At 46.1% G+C, this 22,739-nt stretch overlaps 1 long non-coding RNA gene and 7 other non-coding genes across 9 annotated transcripts in view; all 8 read right to left on the reverse strand.

The window, feature by feature from the left end:
- Nucleotides 1–2,747: 2,747 nt before the first annotated feature.
- The window catches only part of LOC147683992 (uncharacterized), a 79,061-nt gene continuing 59,069 nt past the window's right edge, over nt 2,748–22,739 (reverse strand). The window contains exons 6-11 of one of the 2 annotated variants that reach the window (XR_015300978.1): nt 8,465–8,522; nt 6,233–6,294; nt 5,376–5,437; nt 4,306–4,358; nt 3,675–3,708; nt 2,748–3,181 (exon numbers count right to left, since the gene is read on the reverse strand). This is a non-coding gene — a long non-coding RNA (uncharacterized LOC147683992). The remainder of the gene's footprint in view (nt 3,182–3,674; nt 3,709–4,305; nt 4,359–5,375; nt 5,438–6,232; nt 6,295–8,464; nt 8,523–22,739) is intronic. The other variant, XR_015300977.1, reaches the window with a different exon arrangement.
- On the reverse strand, nt 3,419–3,545 carry LOC147683993 (small nucleolar RNA SNORA63). Its single transcript, XR_015301889.1, has one exon. It is a non-coding gene; the product is annotated as a small nucleolar RNA SNORA63 (small nucleolar RNA).
- LOC147683994 (small nucleolar RNA SNORA81) lies at nt 3,773–3,943 on the reverse strand. The gene has a single exon (XR_015301911.1). It is a non-coding gene; the product is annotated as a small nucleolar RNA SNORA81 (small nucleolar RNA).
- Nucleotides 5,020–5,145, reverse strand: LOC147683995 (small nucleolar RNA SNORA63). Its single transcript, XR_015301892.1, has one exon. It is a non-coding gene; the product is annotated as a small nucleolar RNA SNORA63 (small nucleolar RNA).
- On the reverse strand, nt 5,863–5,985 carry LOC147683996 (small nucleolar RNA SNORA63). Its single transcript, XR_015301898.1, has one exon. It is a non-coding gene; the product is annotated as a small nucleolar RNA SNORA63 (small nucleolar RNA).
- LOC147683997 (small nucleolar RNA SNORA73 family) lies at nt 8,851–9,071 on the reverse strand. The gene has a single exon (XR_015301907.1). It is a non-coding gene; the product is annotated as a small nucleolar RNA SNORA73 family (small nucleolar RNA).
- On the reverse strand, nt 9,481–9,700 carry LOC147683998 (small nucleolar RNA SNORA73 family). Its single transcript, XR_015301900.1, has one exon. It is a non-coding gene; the product is annotated as a small nucleolar RNA SNORA73 family (small nucleolar RNA).
- LOC147683999 (small nucleolar RNA SNORD2) lies at nt 12,577–12,648 on the reverse strand. The gene has a single exon (XR_015302026.1). It is a non-coding gene; the product is annotated as a small nucleolar RNA SNORD2 (small nucleolar RNA).

The raw sequence follows: 22,739 nt of genomic DNA on the forward strand, positions 1-22,739 counted from the left end.
TGAAAGCAACAAATCAAGTCAACCGAGTGTGACATGAAAGCCATCCAATCTCCAGCAAGGAATGGCTCTTTGGAGTACGATATACAATGCTGTCTCCTGACATACAGCTAGAGCGGCCTGTAGTGAACGCAAGGGAAACAGAAGAGGATTAAAAGATATAGCATGACAAACTTGCTGCTGATGTAAAGAAGACCAGTGTGGTAGCCTGCTCTAGGCACTTTGCAGTGTGACTTGAATATAACCCTCTATCGTTTCGAGAGGTCACTAATCCTGTGATTTTTACAGGAGTGACTGCAACAGTAAAGGGAGGGTTAGCGGCAGGCTAGCAGTCAACAGAGCCCCCTCCCGTGCAATTAGCCTGCAGTTCATCTATGTTACAGTGTACCCCCTGCTCATTCTGCACCCCTCCCTCAACTTCACTCTTCATCGCCCCCCTCTCTTGTTAACCCCTAAACCCCACCAGGTCTACTTTATAGTTTGATCCTAGCGGCAGCGCACAATTTTGATTGGCTGGTGTCATTGTCCTTGGTAAATGCTGGCTTCCGACTGATAGAGGCTTGTTAGTCTCTCCTTGTTACTGCCCGTCGCCATTTGTTACCTCCCATGAGGACTGGATCTTTTACTTACGGCGTTACACGGTCCCCTTCTTAAGTCTGCAAGCACAATTTGCAGCGCGGTCCGCTTTCAATTTAGCGTGTTTAATTTTCCGCACGGGCTGAAAGGGAGTTTCTACTCACTAATCTGTGCAATAGGTCTTGCATTTACACGAGTTTGAGCGATCGACATTGCAAACAATGCCTTTTTTTGTTTCCGCTGAACACAAATTAAAGGCACTGTAATTTAAAATGCCAATAGCTTAAACTTGCGTAAATGCAAGACCTATTGCTATGCAAATGATTGTTTTTTTAAGCAGCACGTTTGCCCCGTAACACGGACCCCTGCTTCCAATCACTTTAACCCAGCATTATCTTGTGTCTTTTTCAACTCACCCAAACTATCCCGCCGATCCCTTAAGTAAAATGAAACTATAAAGGATTTGTTTATCATGTGAATTCCAGGTAGCACAATGTGTGCTAATGGGCTGAAGCAGACAACAGCACATCTGTTACATGTCCTCTGTACTAAAGCCACCTGAGTGGTTTTGAAAAGCCCGTTTGATCACCACAACCACCAGTACCTCCACCACCAGTACCACCTTTGGGATTCCATATAAAATGTCTGTCAAAGACAATAGGCTGTCTGTATGAAGTGAAAATAGAAATATTCGTACCACTTTATATTTATGTAGGGTGGCCAACTGGCATGGGCGCAAATTCAGGACGGTGAGAAATTCCTAAACAAATGGTCGAAATTCAGGACAAAAAGGTATGCTTCACAGATGCAGTGGATGTCATGCAATATTACATAAATAATGCAGTCCAAAAGGGACCAGTAAAAGGAAGGATTATGGACATCACTCCTAAATGACGGATGGTGCATGAAATTTATGGACGGTTGGTCATCCTATATTTATGCGCTGCCCTTTTAACATTAGGCAGTTGATTGACTGAAGGACAGCAAGTCATCTGCTCTGTTCCCAATGCGCACATTAACACATGGGTATATTGGTTACCAGTTCGGTGTTTATACCAGAACCATATTCACTCGTTTTTCAAATTCACTGCCATATCTCCTGGGTACACCTGGAGTCAAGTGGTTAGTAAAGCGGATGTTGGCCAAATAAAGTATAGACTACAGCTCCTTTTAGTGTTACTTGCTTCACATCAAAGACGAAGAGTGTCCTGGTACCTACTCCGTTCCCCTACAGGCTTGTTCTGTCACGTGGTCTCACCATTCAATTGCACCAAAATAAAATATTTTAAAGTTCTTGCATTCCAATCTCCATGATTAAGCGTGATATTCTTTTAAAATAGCCTTGCATTATTTTTTGCTTATAGGTCATTTTGCATTAAAAGCAGGTTATACTGTAAAGGCTACCTAGACGCGTTTCTCATTTCCAGTGTGTTGCAACTAGTCATTGGGATGTTAAAAACTAAGTGGAAGAAGGGGTAAAGGGGTATATTGCCACATGTAACTAAGCAGGAAACAGGTCAAGATAAGCAGGGGGTGGGGAACGTTCTAGCTCAGGTGCACTTACTGGCAGGGGAGACGTTCTAGCTCAGGTGCACTTACTGGCAGGGGAGACGTTCTAGCTCAGGTGCACTTACTGGTAGGGGAGACGTTCTAGCTCAGGTGCACTTACTGGTAGGGGAGACGTTCTAGCTCAGGTGCACTTACTGGCAGGGGAGACGTTCTAGCTCAGGTGCACTTACTGGCAGGGGAGACGTTCTAGCTCAGGTGCACTTACTGACCGGGGAGACCTTCTAGCTCAGGTGCACTTACTGGTGGACATACTGCAGCACCACTGGAAAAACCAATTGAAAAGCCATGGAAACATCAACACCCCCAGTATACATTGTGGACTAAGGACCTGGGATAAAAAAAAAGCAGATTTGTACTTCGTGAAATTAGACCCACATGACTAGACCAGTCCATTTATAGAATTCAAAATGGACAGGTTATTTAAGTGGTTAAGCACTGGCAAAACCAAACTTCAGCCAGTGTGAATGAGTGGGATAACGAGCAGGGACCAGAGTAAAAAAGAAAGAATTCCTTGAAAGGCGGCGATAACTTCGGACTTCCACAATACCTACTTTGGGAGAAACCATGTGAACACTACAAAATATGAAACTTGACAAATCTTCTTGGAAATGGTTTATTGAACATTTAAAATGAGCAAGTCACATTGCTAGACATGTACCGATTGGTACATTTTGAAATGGTCTGCTATTAGGTATGTCATTTATGTGAAAGCTTTAGGTGAACTACATAAAGATGAATGCCACACTTTTGAACGAAAGAAATGACCAAAGCCTAAACGAGTTAGTCAGATAACTAGTCTATGTAGCTGTTGGTTCTGCAAAATACAACTTTGAAAGTCTCTGCAAGGTCAGTCGGGACGGCCAACACTAGTGCAATCTGCCAACTGTGGTACTGGCTGCCATCTCTTGCCACGCACATCTAAAGCCTGAAATCTTCCCGACATAGCTACAACGCAGAAACCTGTGACATCTCCAGTGGGGGCAAGCATCGTATGCATCAGAAGTACGCTTCCAGGCGATGGGTTCCCAAGTCAAAAACTCTGCAAGAAAAGACCAGAGTTCAAGCTGCATTGCAGACACAAAAGACAGGGGTGTGGCCCATGTTGGTTTAATGCACTCATATTTACTGAGGGCAAACCCATATTGGGCATTTGGCTGTACTGTTCAAAAACTAGCCACATTTTCTGCCATTTTTAAATCATGCCCTATTACAGTAAAATAAACGCGTATGCAGTCAGTTTCAAAGTTGTGGGCTCAATACTGAGTAAGTATTCGCCATGTATGAGACCAAGCGTCCCTGTCTGCCGTGGAGACAGAACAGACAGGGATAGTATGAATCAATTTAATGTTTGCAGGGGGAACGACAATGTAGCACTTGGAGCTAAATTGTAACTTATCCTGCACCCCAAATAGGAGAAATCACAAGGTTACATTAGGGCAATGCAGTGGTGCCGGGACAGACACATGGACAAGAGAAAGCAAACAAAGGCACTGGGGTATTGTGCAAGTTAAGCAAGCTACGGCCATGCTTACCAAAGAAGTCTGAACGTCCAAAACGCTGCCAGTCCTAGAAGAAAACAAGACCATTAAGATCAGAACAGCCACCCTTTCATGATACACAGATTACACACAAGTGTTGCACCACCTTTTAGACTTGGACACTGGACATTAAGAAAGAGGTCCGCCCAGGTCACCTCAGCTGGTGCTTTTACTCTCCTTCCTGTATGTACCCTGCTAGCATCATTAATAAACCAGGAGTAAACCTGGCTGGTAATTTTAGGACGGTGCTTTAACAAGAAGTGAATCTTCAAACTCAATCACGTTCCTACATCCCTCTACAAAACACGAGTTAGTAAATTTGAGCCTGTGGAACAGCACACCAGGTGGAACTACCAGTCTCTACACAAAAACAGACTATGCCCTGGAGAAACACAAAGACAGGTGTGCTCCAAAAACACAATAGTTTTTACTTCAGAAGTGAGATGCTGCTCTCTTGACCCACCCCTCACACAAAGCTAAGCGTTAGAGTAGATGCAAATACACCTGTATCCCATTTTACAAACAGAGCTATTAAAATATTGGAGGGAACCAAGGAACATTGCAATCTTATCAGGCCATCATTGGTCAAACACTTAAAGCATGTCAGATTATTCAAATTAGCTACCTGAAAGCGTGTACACATTGGTTCAAAATTTCAGTACATCTTCCCTTCAGGTCCTTGGGAGAATGAAAAAAAGTTAGCTAAAGCCATAAGATCCACATAATCAAGAATTTCAGTGTTTGACCTTTACATCAAAGGGCCAAGCGCAAGTTTTGTATGCAAGCTGCATCTACTTACTACCTAGTAGTCATGGCCTAGCTTGACAATGTGATATTGAGTCAGTCAATGATCTTTAAAAAAAAAATAGAGAGTATATCACCAAGTGACTGCATAATTAACTTTTAATTTTTGGGAAGGTGGCCATGGTTTCCACCCATCTCCTAAACAGTCATTGGCCTGTCTGGATTACAAAATAGAATTAAAGGTGTTAAACAGGCGAGTCAGACATGCCAAGTAGTCCACCAACTTCCCAAGCAACTGTCAGACTTCCAGAAAATACATTTACCAATCTAAAGTGGTGACAAAACATTCCAGGTCTGCAGTGGCAGAACCTACCTCAACATTCTTGCAGAACACACAACCAAGACACCTATGGCCTTTCATGACAAACAACCTCTCCCCAGACCATGCATATATTTTGTGTACTTCGAAGCAAGTTAGGTTTTTGTTCAGCTAGAGTGCTCTGTTCAGACGTAGATACACACAACCCACTTTTTGCAGTCCAATGAACAGAAACTACACGTGTGCCAATATGCAACCAACATTTGTTGGATTGAAGTGTTTGAGACCAAGCGTCCCTGCCTGCCGTTGCATCAGAACAGGCAGGGATAGTAGGAATCAATTGCTTTGTGCAGGGGGAACGACAACACAGCACATCAAGCTGGGCTGTAACTTATCCTGCATGGGTCATTCAATTCCAAGTTTAAGGCAGCTACTTGGCAAGTTAAAATATTTTATAGAATTACATCCTTCTAGTAACCCACAACAGTTATCCCTTTGGCATTCAAGGACCAGGATAAGGAACCAGCAATGGATACATTTCCCATAGGCTTGCAAGGTGGAACATAAGCCTCCGCAAGCTGTTAATCGCCCGTTACCGTATTACAGTAGTCTATCCAGATAAAAATACTTACCAGTTGGCATACAGGACCACTGCAGACGTCACCATTACAAGACAAGTCTCACAAAGTGCACCCTCCAGAGGAAAAGAAAAAATTAATTTAGCAAAACTGTCAGGGGCTACAACATTGGCAAACATGTCATACAGGGCAAAATTGGGCATAAGGTGGGCGACCAATAAAAAACTACAAGGCCAAGACTTCCGGAAAATACATTTACTAATTCAAAGTGATAAAATAAACATTCCACGTCCGCAGTGGCAGAACATTCTGCAAGCATGAACCTCAACATGCTTGCAGAACGCACCAATGGTCTTTCATGACAAACCACCTCGGTCCCCTCTCCCCAAAGCCATGCATATACTGTACTTCGAAGCAAGTAGGTTTGTTTCAGCTAGAGTTTACTGTTCAGACTTAAAGATACAAACAACCCACTTTTTTGCAGTCCAATGAACAGAAACTACACGTGTGCCAATAAGCAACCCACATTTGCTGGATTGAAGTGTTTGAGACCAAGCGTCCCTGCCTGCGCATCAGAACAGGCAGGGATAGTAGGAATCATTTGCTTTGTGCAGGGGGGAACGACAACACAGCACATCAAGCTGGGCTGTAACTTATCCTGCATGGGTCATTCAATTTCAAGTTTAAAGCAGCTCGGTAGATACACAGAGAGCAGATACTTGGCAAGTTAAATATGGAATAGAAATACAACCTCCTAGTACCCACAACAGTTCTTCTTTGGCATCCAAGGAATATGATTAGGAACCAGCAATGGATATATTTCCCATAGGCTTGCAAGGTGGAACAAAAGCCTCCGCAAGCTGCTAATCGCCACTTACCATATTACAGTCTATCCAGATAAAAATACTAACCAGTTGGCATACAGGACCACTGCACAAGTCGCCATTACAAGACACGTCTCACAAAGTGCACCCTTCAGAGGAAAAGAAAATATTTAGCAAAACTGGCAGGGGCTACAACATTTGCAAACATGTCAGATACAGGGCATAATTGGGCACTAGGTGGGCGACCAAGTAAAAAACTAAAGGGAAAGTGCTGGCAAAGTCAATAGGTCTCACTTTGGCAAGAATTGGAGCTATTGACTTTGTAAAAGCGATGTCTAACCCAGCTGTGGCTTTGAGGTGAGTGGAATTGTGGGTTGAAGTTAGTTGTGGAAATGTGGCATGGAATTCTTTGGATAGTAGTTATGTGGTATGGAGAGGCCTGGAACTATGTGGAGTGAGATGGTGTGTCAATTAGTGAAATTGTGGAAGTGGAGTTTGTGGGATGTTATTCTGTGGTGGTGGATGTACGTTGCATTGTGACGTGTTGAATTATGGGATTGTTCTCGAAATGGTGTGCAACAGTGTGGCTTGGAGTGAAATGGATTGGAATTTTGGCATGCAGTGCATTTATTTGGGTTGCTGCTATGTGGCATTGAGTGGTTTTATATGGAAGAAAATTAAGCTAGCAAACAGCACCTATGCCGTGCTTCCCTGAGGTGTCCAAAATCTGCAAGGATGCAAGATTCATGCCTTGACGACAGGAGCATGCACAGCTTGGTTCCGGAAGGAGGCTCTGAGGCTAGACAGGCACTGATAGAGGTCCAGGTGCCGATGCCATGGAACTGCCATGTCTGCACATTAGGATGCAGCTTCCCCAGCACTTCAAGTGAATTTCTGAATACGCTACTTCATAACCTAACCAGTCTGCGAAGTTTTGGAAAAAAAGAATCACCAGAAGTGAGACTTCTGAAGAAATTGTCATTTTTCATATCCCATTGTTTTGAGGTTGCTGTGGATAACTGGGACTTAGTTTCCACACTGGAAGGTCAAGGTGATGTTTAAGGATATAGCCTGTGAATAGGATGCACCGGATATTAAGAAAGCTCAACCAAAAAGGATTCACGGGATGCGTCTGAGCCCATGTCATCTAAAGGTTTACCATAGGACATTAGTTATGGCCCAGCTGTGGCTCACTCTTGTAGATGTGTACAAGTCTGCATTAAGACAGGAACGAATTTAAATATGAAGGAAAGGTCACACTAGTGGAAATTTGGAAGTAGGTCTCTTGGTGCCAGAAAGCACTTCTGGGTGTTATGAACCTCTAGTGCACCTTATCGTAAGATCTAGCAGAGAGGAGCATGCAGCCATATGTTAAGTGCAAACATGCTTAGTGCTTCGTTTAACAAGCCGATGGAGCTTTTGAATGGTTGTGTATAAGGAGGAATATCAGTCGTAGTTCAGACCGTGCTAAATAACGTACATTAGTGTCCGAATGGTACAACAGGAGCTTTCAGTGCCTGCACCACGCCTTCTATTCTGCGTTACTCATCACTGGCGTGTCCATGCAAAAGTTGAACGTGATACTGGTTGTCGCGATGCACCAAGTGCCCAGCGTGTGGCTACGAGCCTTTAATTCAGCAATGTAAATACACCAGAGGAGACTGAATCTGGTTCCTGTGTCAACAAGCATTATTTTGAGGGAGCAGAGATTGTTTGGAGGCAGCCAGTTTACAGAGTAGGCCAAATACAAACCGAACGTAGCTGGAGGCCCGATGCCAGAGTGCCCATTGACTTAGTTTAGGCTGCATGGAATCTATTCTCCACAGACAACTGGGGAAGACCATGCTTACAAACAGTTCTTTTGCAAACGCCAGAACAAACCGTATTTTATTAGGTCTAGGACCCAAGAGACCCATTCAGGTGAGTAGAATAATTAAATTCTACAGAACAAGGTGCTGTAAGTTTCTTCCCACCTGCTGCAGGACAGGGCATGCTACGAGTGACGAAGACATGGGAGCAGTTTGTAGGGTATATACTAAGGTGGAAGGGCCAAAAACACTTGGCTGTGGAGTCCAACTTTTACTAAATTCTGTAGCTGGTACGGTGGGGGTGGGGAGTGCTGCAGTCAGTCTGCCAATTCTAGCTTTAAACTCCTTTATGGCAACCATGTTCTTCTCAAAAGGCAGGCTATTGCCCGAATATATGAATTGGCAAACGACCTGAATTTAAAATAGGACTTTTTAAAATAAAATGCTATAAAGTGTAGGCATGGTATGCTAAAAGTAGCAATAAAAGAACCAATAAAATCCAGTTACACACCATCACTGCATCTTCTATTGAACGAAGAGCGTTGTGGGCAGTCAAAGCTGCTTTCCACCTACAGAAAAGCAAATGGAGTAAGTTAGGACTCGAACGTTGGTATACACAACTGCAAGAGTATTTCCACCTGATGCCGAGCAGCCTAGCTGGGCTCTTAGCAAGAGCTTAAGGCTAAAACATTCACTGTAAACAGGTGCACAATGTTACAGATGGCAACAGTGTCAAGAGACAACGTATATAAAGCATTATGCATGGTTGAAGCAGCCATGCTGACAAAGCAGATTCCAGGCACCAATACCCCGAGCCGTAGGTTAATAAAGTGTCCTTTCTGCAACGACTACGCATATGCACGGGCTTATGTAGCCTCACCAATTATGCAACTGTGGCAGTGTACCCTGCATGGTTTGTCTCCTCAGTCATGGCCAGAGGACTCTGAGAAGTAGTAGGAATATACAGGATGCAGCTCAACAACCCGAAGACTGCGAGCAAAGCTTGTTCTCCAACAGCGTGGAACGGGACTGTACGTCATGGGCCCAAAAGCCTACGCTCCCATATGCCACTAGGACAGAGCCGAGGGAGAGCAACCTCCCCCAGATATCCACGTTGGGTCACAAATGGCATTACACCCCACCAATAAACAAAGAAATCCCATTGTCATAAAAGAAAAACACACTTTGAAACTAAAATTCGTATCCAAGCTCACTTAACCGAAACCAAAGACGCATTTATTCACTATGCAGCAACCCTTTGACAAGAACCACACAACAGCAACACACTTTAAATATCTAAATTATTAAACACCCATTCCATCTTCATTCAGAACCACGAAATAGTAAGTTGAGTAGATTTAATTACACTAGGCTTTTGGGACCCACCACTTACCCAGAAGATGGAGGATCATTACGCTAAAAAAGAAAAAGCACAACTATAAGTACAGGCAAAAGATTCAAACAAAATATTTGCCCCCACCACCCCAGCAGCAAAGGACTATATTACAACACATCAACCACATAATGCATTGTGTCCTGCATGGTTTGTCTCCTCAGTCATGGTCCGAGGACTCTGAGAAGTCGTAGGAATATACAGGATGCAGCTCAACAACCCGAAGACTGCGAGCAAAGCTTGTTCTCCAACAGCGTGGAACGGGACTGTACGTCATGGGCCAAGGGCCTAAGCTCCCATATGCCACTAGGACAGAGCTGAGGGAGAGCAACCTCCCCCAGGTAACCCTGTTGGATCAATAAAATTACATGTTACAATCCAAATGAACTAATCAAAACCAGCAAGCCACAGCCAACACAAACTTGTTCCAAGTTCAGCGCAAGCGTAGTTTTCCAAAGAAAACATTCTGCTACTGTACAGGTTAAGGATTTCCCCACAATTGTACCACATTATTTTTAAGGTTACTAAAGCACCTTTTTCCTGCAGTTGTGCCATAGCGCTCTCACATTTCAACTCTACCGTTTAGATCAAGCGAAGTGATTGACGCGACACAATGAGCCAGTTATTGAATGTACACATTCTGACCGAGTGTAGTGTACCAGACAGGTAAGAAGTTATGATTCCGTCCTAGTGCTATGGCAAGTCTTTGTTTGATCGCCACTAGGCCATCTGGCCCTGTGCAATGAATTTAGTACACTTTAGGGTCTTTAACTGAAACGGGAACCTGACAATCCAGGTACCTGGTGGAAACGAGACACCAGCTACCAAATTCTATGCCAAACTAATAAATAAACAGCATTTTGTAGAATCCACTGCAGAAAAGAATAAAAGTCTTACGATAAGGGAACACAACTAATGCAAACTAATTTCCTCACAAGATAACTAAAGCCAACAAGGTCATTCCAAGCTCAAAGAATAGCTTATATACGAAACGATAGGCAGCAAAACATGCGATGTGAGAAGTGCCACTTACCTGATTAGGCTCAGACATTACTCCTATGGGGAAAAAAAAGAAAATCGGATTAAAAAGAGACAAAATGACTGAGGCAATACTGAAGATACATGGAGTTAAATGTATCAATTCTATGCTCCCACAACCCACCAGGACAGAGCCACGAGAGCAAACTCATGGGGTATCCAGGTTGGGTCACAGGGCACGCAGAACAAAAGAACAAACATTTAAACAATAACATTCCATCTTAATCACCACGTTCACCTACACACGCTGCCTAAAGGTGATATTTATTTTTTCAGAAAGTTTGTGGCATCGAAGATTTGTACATACGGTGGAGCGGTTAGTTTTGCTTTAACCCGCGCGTGGGCCTATGATATATTCAAGGGGATATAGTACTGTGGAGACACCCCTCCAGGGGTGATTCCAGCACTCTACACATACTTCATTCAATTTTCACATCACCAGATTGGAGGCAGTGCTGATGTAACATGGGGTGAGGGAGAGCAGTGGTCGCAGATACAAGCCAGGAAAGAAACCAATATAAAACGATGGGTGTGAACAAAGCCCGCATGACACAGCACGTCTCACTGCCTAGGCTCGACGGAAAAAGGAAAAGAAAGGCTTCACAGCAATGATTTAAATAAGCACGATGGTCTTTAAAATGATCTCTGAATAGCATGATGGTCACAAAGTAGTGATGAACTACAACTGTGTAGTCATCGTGGAGCGCGGCCTTTAATATACCCCATCAAGAAGTCTGCAAAGTTTATGAAACGTTACAGAAATGTAGTCTTTTAGGGGAGGTCCGAGGTGGTCTGATCTTTACCTGCAATCGTGCTGTGAAGAGTCACTCTAGAACAAACTGCGCTTTCTTTGGACATCGAAATACGGTAACAAAAAAAAAAAAAACAGAAATAAAAAATTAGCGAAAGCCCTCAATCCACATGAATTTCGTGGGAGAAAAAGTCCAACGTTTGAGAACAAAAGTTCGGCCAAAGGGGAAGTGGCAACAGCAAACGGAAGTGCAGAGGGAAAAGTGTTTAAGTGAGACTGCACAGAGCTGTGCGACCTTATGAAACATTAACGCCCAATATTAGCAACTGGGAAATTACCCAGCGCACATATCTCCATGATTGGACACCTGCCTTCCAAACTGAACCCGAAACTTATCCTAAAGTAGAAGTTATTGAAAAACACTCCGGCTTTGAGAAGAACCGTTATTTGAGTCACTGCCACAGAATTACCATAAACACGAAGCTCGTTTAAAGGATATTCAGAGGTGCTTAAAATCCAATTAAAGTAGATACACGCCATATACACCGTATAAATTAATTGCCAATGTTGGAGCTTGCCTCAAAAGTCTTGTCTAGGTGAAGGAGCTACCTAGCAAGAGTTAAGCGCTAAACACAGCATCTTTATTGGTGTAAACAATCTACGGATGGGGTTCAATTTAATAAACCATGCTTATGGCTGCTGCAGATCCGGGATGTACAAAGGAAAAACGTGGTTCAAGAGGCTGCAGAGCTGCGATACCTTATGAATTAATAACGCCCAATACTAGCAACTGGGTAAATGCCTGAGGATTACAGAGGGCACATCTCATAACTCGTCAACCGGACACCTGCCAAGGATATTCTGAGGCGCTTCTGAGGCAATTATAAATTGTGTTGCTACACAGTATGAACATGCCAATTCTGGGGCTGGCCTCAAAAGTATAGTCGAGCTGAGGGAGCTACCTAGCGAGACGCTAAACACTGCCCCTTTATTTACTCTAGGAGTAAAACCTACGGATGGGAAAATGACAAAACTCCATGATGTAATGGGGATAAATGTCACTTTCCATGAAATAACTTGAGGCTTGCCTAGCCACAGGCCAATGCTATCCATGTGTAGTTCAATACAGGGCACAGTAACAGTTGTAGCCAGTCTGAATGCCCCCATAAGTATGAAATACCGACAGTACCAAATTTACGAACCACTGGGGCAGTTTTAAGGGGGGCGGGTGTTACGACAGTACAGCTCATTTATTCGCTGAAGTACTCAGTGTGCAGACTAACCGTGCTCAGAAAATACAGAATCGGAAAGCCACTGCAGTTCACACTAACATATTCCTCAGTATGCACTGCTCACGTGAAATGCCCTGGAAATACCTACTTCACCACCCATAATTACGACATGGGCAGTATGGGTTACCTGGACCCGGGGGTAGGGGGCAAAGTGATCAGCGTTAAGTTTTATCACCATTTGGTTGTCTGTCCCGAAAGATGTTTCAACCATCATTTCACTTTGCCCTGCTCCACACGGTACCACCCTTCACTGCCCCGGGGCACAGGCCAGGTTTTGGCATTAGTGGAACGCGTTATACTTTAGGGCGGGCAATCCTCACACCACCATAATAAAGAGCTAAGAATTACCTGAATTTCAGCCTTCACTGATCTGGTGTTCCACTTCCTCCGAAAGTCTACCCCTGTAGGAGACCAAGCAGCCATTAAATCCTGGTTTTAACAGACACAGGAGCAACACAAGTCAGTTTTAAGTGTTCAGTTTAAGGTTTTATCATTTGGTTGCAGTCTTGAAAGATGTTAAAGGCATCATGGTACTTATCCCTCCTGGCGGGACACACATTTCTCGATTCCGCGCATAATAAAAGGAGAACCATGTTTATAAGCCCCAATTAAAGGCTGCATTCAAAAGTAACATTTTGTTTATCATCATCAAGAGCTCTGATTAAATAAAACCGACCCTCTTAAAGTTTGGAGACGCTACGGCTAAGTCAAATAAACTTTAGTTCAGAATGCCCACCAGAGACTGCGCATGCCGATAGGCTGACCCATGCGCCATACAAGTTAATCTGCGACACTCCCTTCAGAAAACAAGAACAAGGAAAATATTAGACTATAAACAGTACAAGCGAATATAGCCTTAAGCATCAACACAGCAGTTAACCTACACGTTAAAGTTAGACTCAAGACATCTGAAGTTATCTGAAAGACCCACTTGACATTGAATTCAAGGTGTCGGCCACAATATAGTGATGGATTACAACCGTGTAATCCACTGTGGAGAGCGGTCCTTGATCTGCCCCTTACGAACTGGCTGCAAAGTACGAAGAACTTCACAGAAACAAAAGTCTGTAGGGGAAAAAAACTAAACTGGTGCAGCACACTTGCATACATTTTGAAGCAACGAGGTCTGAAATGGCCATCATGCTCACGCCCCAAAAAACATGGCGGCTAGGGCGTGCAACCACGTGCCATTGCGTGTGCAACGAGGCCCATTCAACAATACAACTTTTAATTTTTTTAAACACTTGAATTTGACACCTCAACAACCAATGTGAGGTTTGTTACCACAGATTCCGAGTTGTTCTCCATATAATATTACCTGCAACTGAACGGCGGCGCCTGGTTCCGGGATGCCTTCTTCAGCCCTCATGTCAGCGAACTGGAGAAGAAAAAGAAAGTGTTTCAGACCGAAATCACAATTCGCTTAGGCCAAGTCTGCAAGAGGAAAGCGTGTTTGAGACCATGCGGCCCCGTCAGCTGCGACCCCACAGCAGGCAGGAATCAAGTGCTCTCTACAGCAGAACGGTAGCCCGGCAGTGTAACCCCTGACCAAAGCACAAACAAAGATTGCACAACCTGGCAGCTCGCAGGAACGACGAGGCTTAGGCAAGGGTCCATACATTTCAGGATCCACCGTGAAACTAGAGGTGCAACAAACTGTAAACACTCTTAAACTAGGCCAACCTGTAAGCAGGCCCACTTGAAATACGAGACAGCGTTGTTTATACTAAGATGCACCACGTTTAGCGTCAACTCATTCACTATTTTCCCACGTTAGCACTCCCTGGGCACGGGGTGCCTTGTTAATACCTCTCGGTCATTTAAACAGAAATAAGAGGCGGGTGGGCAGTGAATCTTCATGGAGGGCCTTCCATCGCACGCTCTGCCTACTGGCTTGAGCAGTGCAGCCAGAGGCACATTTTGGTGGATTAGGACAGCACATCATGGGTTAAGAAGCAGATGCATAAGTACCGCAGCCACAAACCCGCATCATCCAAGGGGCCCCGTTCACAAGTGAAGCACATTGCACTCGCGACCGGTTAATTTAATGTATCCAATAAGTATCGGTTTAAATAACCAGTTTAACACATGTGAAAGGTTGAAACAACCTTTAAAACTGCAGGCCAGCCATTTATTTTTCAACGTCCAAGTAAACTCACCGATGCCACGCGTTTCACGCGCCACTGGTCATACAAATCATCTAACGCCCTGGGTAAGCTACAGACCAAAAGCGTCACTGGTTAGAGGTAAAAGTTCATTCAGAATCAGTAGAATGCGAGCCTCACCGTTGCACAAATTCAGACCACGACGAAGCCTTCCGCTGCAGTACCTCCTGGCGATGGCTAATAAGCTTAAGTGGTGCCGGAGTCTTCCGTCGATGCTTTTATGCGCAGGAGTGACGCAACAGGTGGCCGGGCAGTCTGGGAGTTGCAGTCTCCCTGCGGCGTTCGGGCTTCAAAAGTATTCAAAATCAGGACACATAGTATAATCTCGGCTGGCAGTCCAACCTAGGTGACCAACTGGCATGGGTGCAAATTCAGGACAGTGAGTGTTAAAATTAAGGACAAAGGGTCAAAATTCAGGACAAACATTCAGGCTAGGAGGTCAAAATTCAAGACATAAGGTACGTTTTACAGACACATGATCAGGGGAGGATGCGCAATAGTATATAAGTAAATAGGCAACCACTTACGTACAAGTGAAAATAAGTTTATATTAGGTTGAGACAATTGTGCACGTCATTGTTTTTCAGTATGTGCTAGGGTGACCAACTGGCATGGGTGCAAATTCAGGACAATGAGCGTAAAAATTCAGGACAAAGGGTCAAAATTCAGGACAAAAATTCAGGACAGAAGGTCAGAATTAAGGACAAAAATTTGAGACAAAAGGTACATTTTACCGACACATCAAAGGAGTTCGCACAATATTACATAAGTAAACAGACAACCAACACAAGCACAAGTCAAAATAAGTTTACATTAGGTTGAGAGAACCTTGCACTGCATCTGTAGTGTGCCGGAGTGAAACTTGAATACCTGTGTTTGCATATTGGAGGTACCTGGGTAACATGATCCAAAATGAAACCTCCACCCCTCCAGAGCTTGGCCCCTGGTGAGGTGACAGGAGCCCGTAAACAAAAACTGTTTGCCATGCATGCCCTGGGCTCCGCAGGAGCAGTAGCCGCTGATGACATTTGAAGGTGGTGGGCTTAAAAGTTTGTGATGAGTGCCTAGTGGCGAGCGCAGCGAGCAAGCCTGAACCTCATTAGGAGGGGGGTGTGTGTGTGTGTGTGTGGGGGGAGGGGGGGGGGGTTCTTCCCTGAGAAAAGTTTAAAAAAAGAGTGGGCAAATGGTGCCTTTCCAAGAATATTTGAGAAAGCAAGAAGGTTTATAAAGCAATTGTGAAATCAATCAATCAATCAATACATTTATGGAGCGCGCTACTCAGGGTCGGATTGGGATCACAATTCGGCCCGGGCACTGACGAAAAAAGTGGCCCACATTCAAGAGGCGTGGCCCAAATTTAAGGGGCGTGGCCCACATTCAAGGGGCGTGCCCTTTCATGAAACACCATTTGCACAGACAAGGAATGAAAGTGGGAGGATACTGTTCTTGCACACGACACAGGGCCAAGATGACAATGGCCTACATGCTGAGCAACTAAAAAAAATAGCAAGGCCCCTTTTTGTCACAAAATTATTCCAGCCCTCCAGCACAGGAGCACCTGAAAAGCAGCAAAGCCCCTGCTATTACTAACCTACTCAGCCCTCCCCAGACCTTCAGCTCAGGAGCACATGAACAGAGGTAAGGCCCCTGCAATTAGTAAATTAATCAACCCTCCAGGCCTTGGGAAAATGTCCTGGCAGGGGAGCACAAAACACAGCTTTCTGGGTCATCCAAGGTAGCCAGGTAGCCAGGGGGGAGGCTGAGCTGAAGCTGGTGCATGGGAAGTGCCTTCCCAGTGTGTTCTGGCAGTTTGAGTATTTAACATTTACTGTAGTATTACCCTTGTACCTGTGTATGGTACCCTTTTGTAACTTGCACAAGTCACTTTTCTCTTGTAACACACTGTTTGCTACCTCTCACTTTTGTTTGCTTTAGATACTTGCACAAGTGCCACCATTGCCTACGTAACGTTTGTTCTTGTGCTGGAGTGTCTGCCATTAATTGCAGCATTATACCTCTACTTGTATTTTGTACGCTTTTGTAACCTGCACACATATCTCTTTTTCCTCCTGTAATGCACCGTTTGCTCCTCTTGTATTTTGGTTGCTCACTATTGTCACTTTTGATTCATGTAACTTAACGTTTGCTTTTGTAATTTGTCCACTTATAATTTTTCTCCTCATGTATTATTGCTGTTCCTAGTCTGAAGCGCTCCGACACCTTCGGGTAAAGTCCGCGCTATATAAAATCTCATAAAGAAATAAATAAAACAAAAAAATTCCAAACATCACCAGGCCCCCACAGCAAGACCCATTCTTCCTCGCCCACTATGCCCTGAATGTGAAGGGCTGTGGGCGAGGTGTTAAGACTAACACCGTTTCTGGGCTGCATGGGCGCCAGGGGGCCGAGGTGCAAATGGCTCAAAGGCCTGAGAAACACCTGGCCCCCAGGGAGGCCGATTCTTACAAACAATCACCCCTCCCCAGCCCAGCCTCAGCTTGATTGCTTGGCAGGGCAGGGGTGAAGGAGAGGCCACAGCTGACAATCGCTGTCTGGCCGCACAGCGAGGCTGCTTTCATTTTAAGTCTCTGTCTCCGTGCACTCTGTGGGCCGTTTTTTTTTCTCCCCTTTCCTAGTCCACTCTCTGTGGACTGGGACAGGGGAGAAAAAAAACGGCCCACAGAGGGCACTGAGGCACCGGCCCTTCGGCCCGTTCCCGAATGCCCGCCTTGCCAATCCGACCCTGGCGCTACTCACCCGTGAGGGTCTCAAGGCGCTCAAGGGAGGGAGGGAGTCACCACTGCTCGAATAGTCAGGTCAGTCGTAGGTGTGTGTGGAGGGAGTTCCATGTTTTGGCTGCCAGGTAGGAGAAGGATCTTCCTCCAGTGGTGGTTCTGCAAATTCGTGGGACAGTGGCGAGGGCGAGGCTGGCGGAGCGGAGCTAGCGGGTGGGGATGTAGAACGAGAGGCGGTTGTTGAGTTATTCGGGGCCCTTGTCGTGTAGCGCTTTGTATGTGTGGGTGAGGAGTCTGAACCTGATCCTCTTGCAGACGGGGAGCCAGGGCAGGTCTCTCAGGTGGGCGGATATGTGGCTGTGGTGAGAGATGTTGAGGATGAGTCATGTGGAGGCGTTCTATATGCGTTGGAGTCGAGTCTGAAGTTTGGCTGTGATTCCTGCGTATAGGGCGTTTCCGTAGTCCAGTCGTCTGGTGATGAGGGCCTGGGTGACGGTTTTTCTTGTTTCGGTGGGGATCCATCGGAAGATTTTTCGGAGCATGCGCAGGGTGTTGAAGAAAGATGACGAGACGGCGTTGACTTGCTTCGTCATCGTGAGGGAGGAGTCCAGGATGAATCCCAGGTTTCGTGCGTGGTCCGTGGGTGTTGGCGTGGAGCCCAGTGCGGTGGGCCACCAGGAGTCGTCCCAGGCGGATGGGGATTGTCCGAGGATGAGGACCTCCGTTTTGTCTGAGTTCAGCTTTAGGCGACTGAGCTTCATCCATTCTGTGACGTCTTTCATTCCTTCCTGGAGGTTGGTTTTGGCGGTGTCTGGGTCTTTGGTGAGGGGGAATATCAGTTGGGTGTCGTTGGCGTGGGAGATGATGTTGATGTTGTGTTTGCGTGCAATGGTGGCGAGGGGGCTCATGTAGATATTGAAGAGGGTAGGGCTGAGCGAGGAGCCTTGGGGTACTCCGCAGATGATCTCGGTGGCTACTGAACGGAAGGTAGGGAGGCGGACTCTCTGGGTTCTGTCGAAGAGGAACAAGGTGATCCAGTCCAGGACCTTCCCTTGGATCCCAGGGTTGAGGAGGCGGGTTGTTAGGGTGCGGTGGCATAAGGTGTCAAAAGCTGCCGAGAGGTATAGAAGGATGAGGGCGGTTGTTTCTCTGTGATCCATCAGGGTCCTGATGTCATCGGTGGCTGCAATGAGGGCGGTCTCGGTGCTGTGGTTGGCTCGAAATCTGGACTGGGACGGGTCAAGCGAGTTGTTTGCCTCGAGGAAAGCAGTCAACTGTTTGTTGACGGTCTTCTCGATGACTTTAGCCAGGAAGGGAAGGAGAGAGATGGGGCGGAAGTTCTTGAAGTCTTTGGGGTCCGCTGTGGGTTTCTTCAGAAGGGCGCTGATTTCTGCGTGCTTCCAGCTCTCAGGGAAGGTGGCTGACGTGAGGGAGTTGTTTATGACGTTCCGGAGGTGGGGTGCGATGATGATGTCGGCTTTGTTGAAAATATGATGGGGGCAAGGGTCAGAGGGGGAGCCAGAGTGGATGGTGTTCATGATGTGGGTGGTGTCTTCCGTGCTGATGGGGGTCCAGGCGCTGAGGGTGGTGGTGGGGGTTGATGCTTGGGTGGCTGGAGGCGGGGTCTGGGGTCCGAAGCTGTCATGTATATCTGCGATCTTGCGGTGGAAGTACGTGGCGAGGGAGTTACAGAGGTCTTGCGATGGGGTGATGTTGTTGTTGATGGCGCTGGGGTTGGAGAGCTCTTTGACGATGCTGAAGAGTTCCTTGCTGTTGTGGGTGTTGTTGTCTAGCGGCTCTTTGAAAGATGCCCTTTTGGTGGTGCGGATCAGCTGGTAGTGTTCGCGGGTGGCATTCTTGAGGGCTGTCAGGTTTTCTGTTGTCCGTTCGTGGCACCAGGTTTTTTCGAAGGTTCGGCAGGATTTCTTTGAGGGCGTCTGTGAACCATGAGGTTTTACTGTTGCCGGTCTTGCCTGGGGGGTTCTTCAATGGGGCGAGGTTGTTGGCGCAGTTGGTGATCCACTGTGCGAGGTTGTGGGCTGCGTCGTTGGTGTCGGCTGGCGGGTTCTGGCTTAGTGATGCGAGGAGCTGGTCTGTGGCGATTTTGCTCCAGCATCTACGGGGGATTTGTTCCGTGTGGGGGTTTGATGTATTTGTTTTGAAGGTGAAGTGGATGCATCTGTGCTCTGCCGCGTGTATTTAACAAGGACCCCCTGAAGATTCGGATACAATAGTTCCTAGGCCAGGGAAATAAACTGTATGACAAAAAACAACCTAGGCAACTCACATCTAAACATTGTATTGTATTAATGGACAATTGGCTACAAAAACTTAGGAAAATATATGTCTTTTTATTTTAAATCATGTAAAAACACACAACATACGAATAGTTTAAAACAAGGAGAACATTAAGCATCAATAAAATCTTGTCTTATCTATTGGATTTAAGACAAACATACATTTGTAACAATCAATGACAACATATATGAAATCAAATAAAAAACTGGAAGTGGCAATTAGTGTCTCTACGCGCGTTTCGGCGAACCAGCGCCTTCTTCTGGAGTAGCCACACAAGCTAAATAATGTTCAAGATTATGGCACCAATGGTTGATGGAATGCTCAGTTGGTGTCCAGATCTGTTCTGGTTAGGTGATGTATCCTTATGTTATATAAAAATGGGTCGGTAAATCCCGCCTGCCGGATAGCTCATGTAGATAAGTGCTGTATAGGTCTTCAACTTTCGTCGTTATTCATAATTTTATCGATGTATTTAAAAGATCTCTCTGCCTTAAATTTAAGGCGAGATGTTCAGATAAAGATAGTTGTTTTTTGAGTACTCCAAAGATGATTGGTAGTATGGTTAAAAGATCTCCCTGCCCGAAAAGTACGGCAAGGCTCGTTGTAGATAATAGAGTAAGCGTTCTTGTCGGTGAAACGTTAAAAGATCTCCCTGCCCGAATAATACAGCAGGGCGCGTTGTAACTGGTGGCGTGAGATGGGCGTCCCTGTCTGGATGTAGACAAGGGACTCAGGATGTCCGGCGGCGGGATGGCGAAAAAGGATGGCGGCTCAGCACCAGCGAGTGGCGTCTCGTTTGTAGGATAGCTTTGTTGCTATCCTACATACGAGACGCCACTCGCTGTTGCTGAGCCGCCATCCTTTTTCGCCATCCCGCCGCCGGACATCCTGAGTCCCTTGTCTACATCCAGACAGGGACGCCCATCTCACTCCACCAGTTACAACGCGCCCTGCTGTATTATTCGGGCAGGGAGATCTTTTAACGTTTCACCGACAAGAACGCTTACTCTATTATCTACAACGAGCCTTGCCGTACTTTTCGGGCAGGGAGATCTTTTAACCATACTACCAATCATCTTTGGAGTACTCAAAAAACAACTATCTTTATCTGAACATCTCGCCTTAAATTTAAGGCAGAGAGATCTTTTAAATACATCGATAAAATTATGAATAACGACGAAAGTTGAAGACCTATACAGCACTTATCTACATGAGCTATCCGGCAGGCGGGATTTACCAACCCATTTTTATATAACATAAGGATACATCACCTAACCAGAACAGATCTGGACACCAACTGAGCATTCCATCAACCATTGGTGCCATAATCTTGAACATTATTTAGCTTGTGTGGCTACTCCAGAAGAAGGCGCTGGTTCGCCGAAACGCGCGTAGAGACACTAATTGCCACTTCCAGTTTTTTATTTGATTTCATATATGTTGTCATTGATTGTTACAAATGTATGTTTGTCTTAAATCCAATAGATAAGACAAGATTTTATTGATGCTTAATGTTCTCCTTGTTTTAAACTATTCGTATGTTGTGTGTTTTTACATGATTTAAAATAAAAAGACATATATTTTCCTAAGTTTTTGTAGCCAATTGTCCATTAATACAATACAATGTTTAGATGTGAGTTGCCTAGGTTGTTTTTTGTCATACTGCATCTGTGCTCTGTCCAGTGTATTCCGGTGGAGTGGCTGAAGGAGACGTGGTTGCTGGCGGAGAAGATGGGGTCGAGCGCGTGGCCAGCGAGGTGGGTGGGGGTGTTCACCAGTTGTTTGAGTCCGAGGTTGGCGAGGTTGTCGAGCAGGGTGGTGGTGTTGTTGTCGTTTTTTTTCTCCAGGTGGAAGTTCAGGTCCCCGAGGAGGATGTATTCTGGTGAGGCCAGGGCGTGTGGGCTGATGGAAGTTGGCGATGGTTTCGCTGAATTGTGTGCGTGGGCCCGGGGGTCTGTATATGAGCGTTCCTCTGAGGGTGGTCTTGGGGTCGGTGTGTATCTGGAAGTGTAGGTGTTCGGCGGTGGAGAGTGTGTCTTCGGCGTTGGTCGTGATGTTGATGATGTCCCTGTAGATGATAGCGATTCCTCCTCCGGTTTGGTTGATGCGGTCCTTGCGGGTGATCTTGTAGCCCTTCGGGATGGCTATGGCGATGTCGGGGGCAGAGAAAGCGTTCATCCATGTTTCTGTGAGGAAGGCGACGTCTGGTGCTGTTGTGCCGAGGAGTTCCCAGATTTCGACGGCGTGTTTGTGGACAGAGCGTGTGTTGAGGAGGATGCACTTGAGGTGGTTGTTGTTGATGTTAGGTCCAGTGGGTGGTCTGCAGATTCGGAGGGAGGTGAATTTGCAGGCTTGGCAGGTGAAGGGTCCCTAGGTTCGCTTCGGGGTCGCTCAGTAGCGGGCGGGTTGAGGTCCGGTGTTGAGTGCGTTGAGGGTGGAGGAGTCGTATCTCAGTCGAGTTCCCTGGCTCCGGTGGGGGCCAGGGGTTCTGGCGCTGGGCACGGTCCAGGCACGGACGGGCGCAGACGGGCTTGCCTTTGGCGCGCCTTCGGCGCGGCAGCACAGCGGACGCTGTGTGGCCTCCATATGAGGGGCTGTTGGAGGGAGGATCAGCTGGGAGGCGGGAGTGGGGCAACAAATGGGAACAGCAGGGGGTGGGGCCGCAGGGACGCAGCGGCGGGAAGAAGGCACAGAGGGGACGGGGAAGACGGGGGACAGGACACGGGAGGCAATGTGGGGGAGCAAGGGGTCACAGAAAGCAAAGGGGGTACAAGGCACAACAGGGGAATACAAATGATCACAAAATACAGTAAACAACAGTAGAAGCAAGACTAAAAATACAGCGAGCAACAGGGCACTCACGCGGCATCAGGCAGCGGCAGGGGCAGGGCATTATGTAGTTATTACCTCAATAAAGAGATTTCATATGATAATGACGTAGGAAACTGCTTATTCAGTATAACCACATAGCTATTAGTCTGTCTGACATGGCTGCCCATCTCTCTCTGCCCTGACTCCTCACGAGCCCCAGCCTCTATCTTGGGACCTGCCAGGCCCTACTGTTTTTGTGCCCTCCCTTATCTTCACCTAGTTCCCAGACAGTCAACGCCTTGT

Source organism: Lissotriton vulgaris, chromosome 11 (assembly GCF_964263255.1).
Source record: "Lissotriton vulgaris chromosome 11, aLisVul1.2, whole genome shotgun sequence".
NCBI classification, from domain to species: Eukaryota; Metazoa; Chordata; class Amphibia; order Caudata; family Salamandridae; genus Lissotriton; species Lissotriton vulgaris.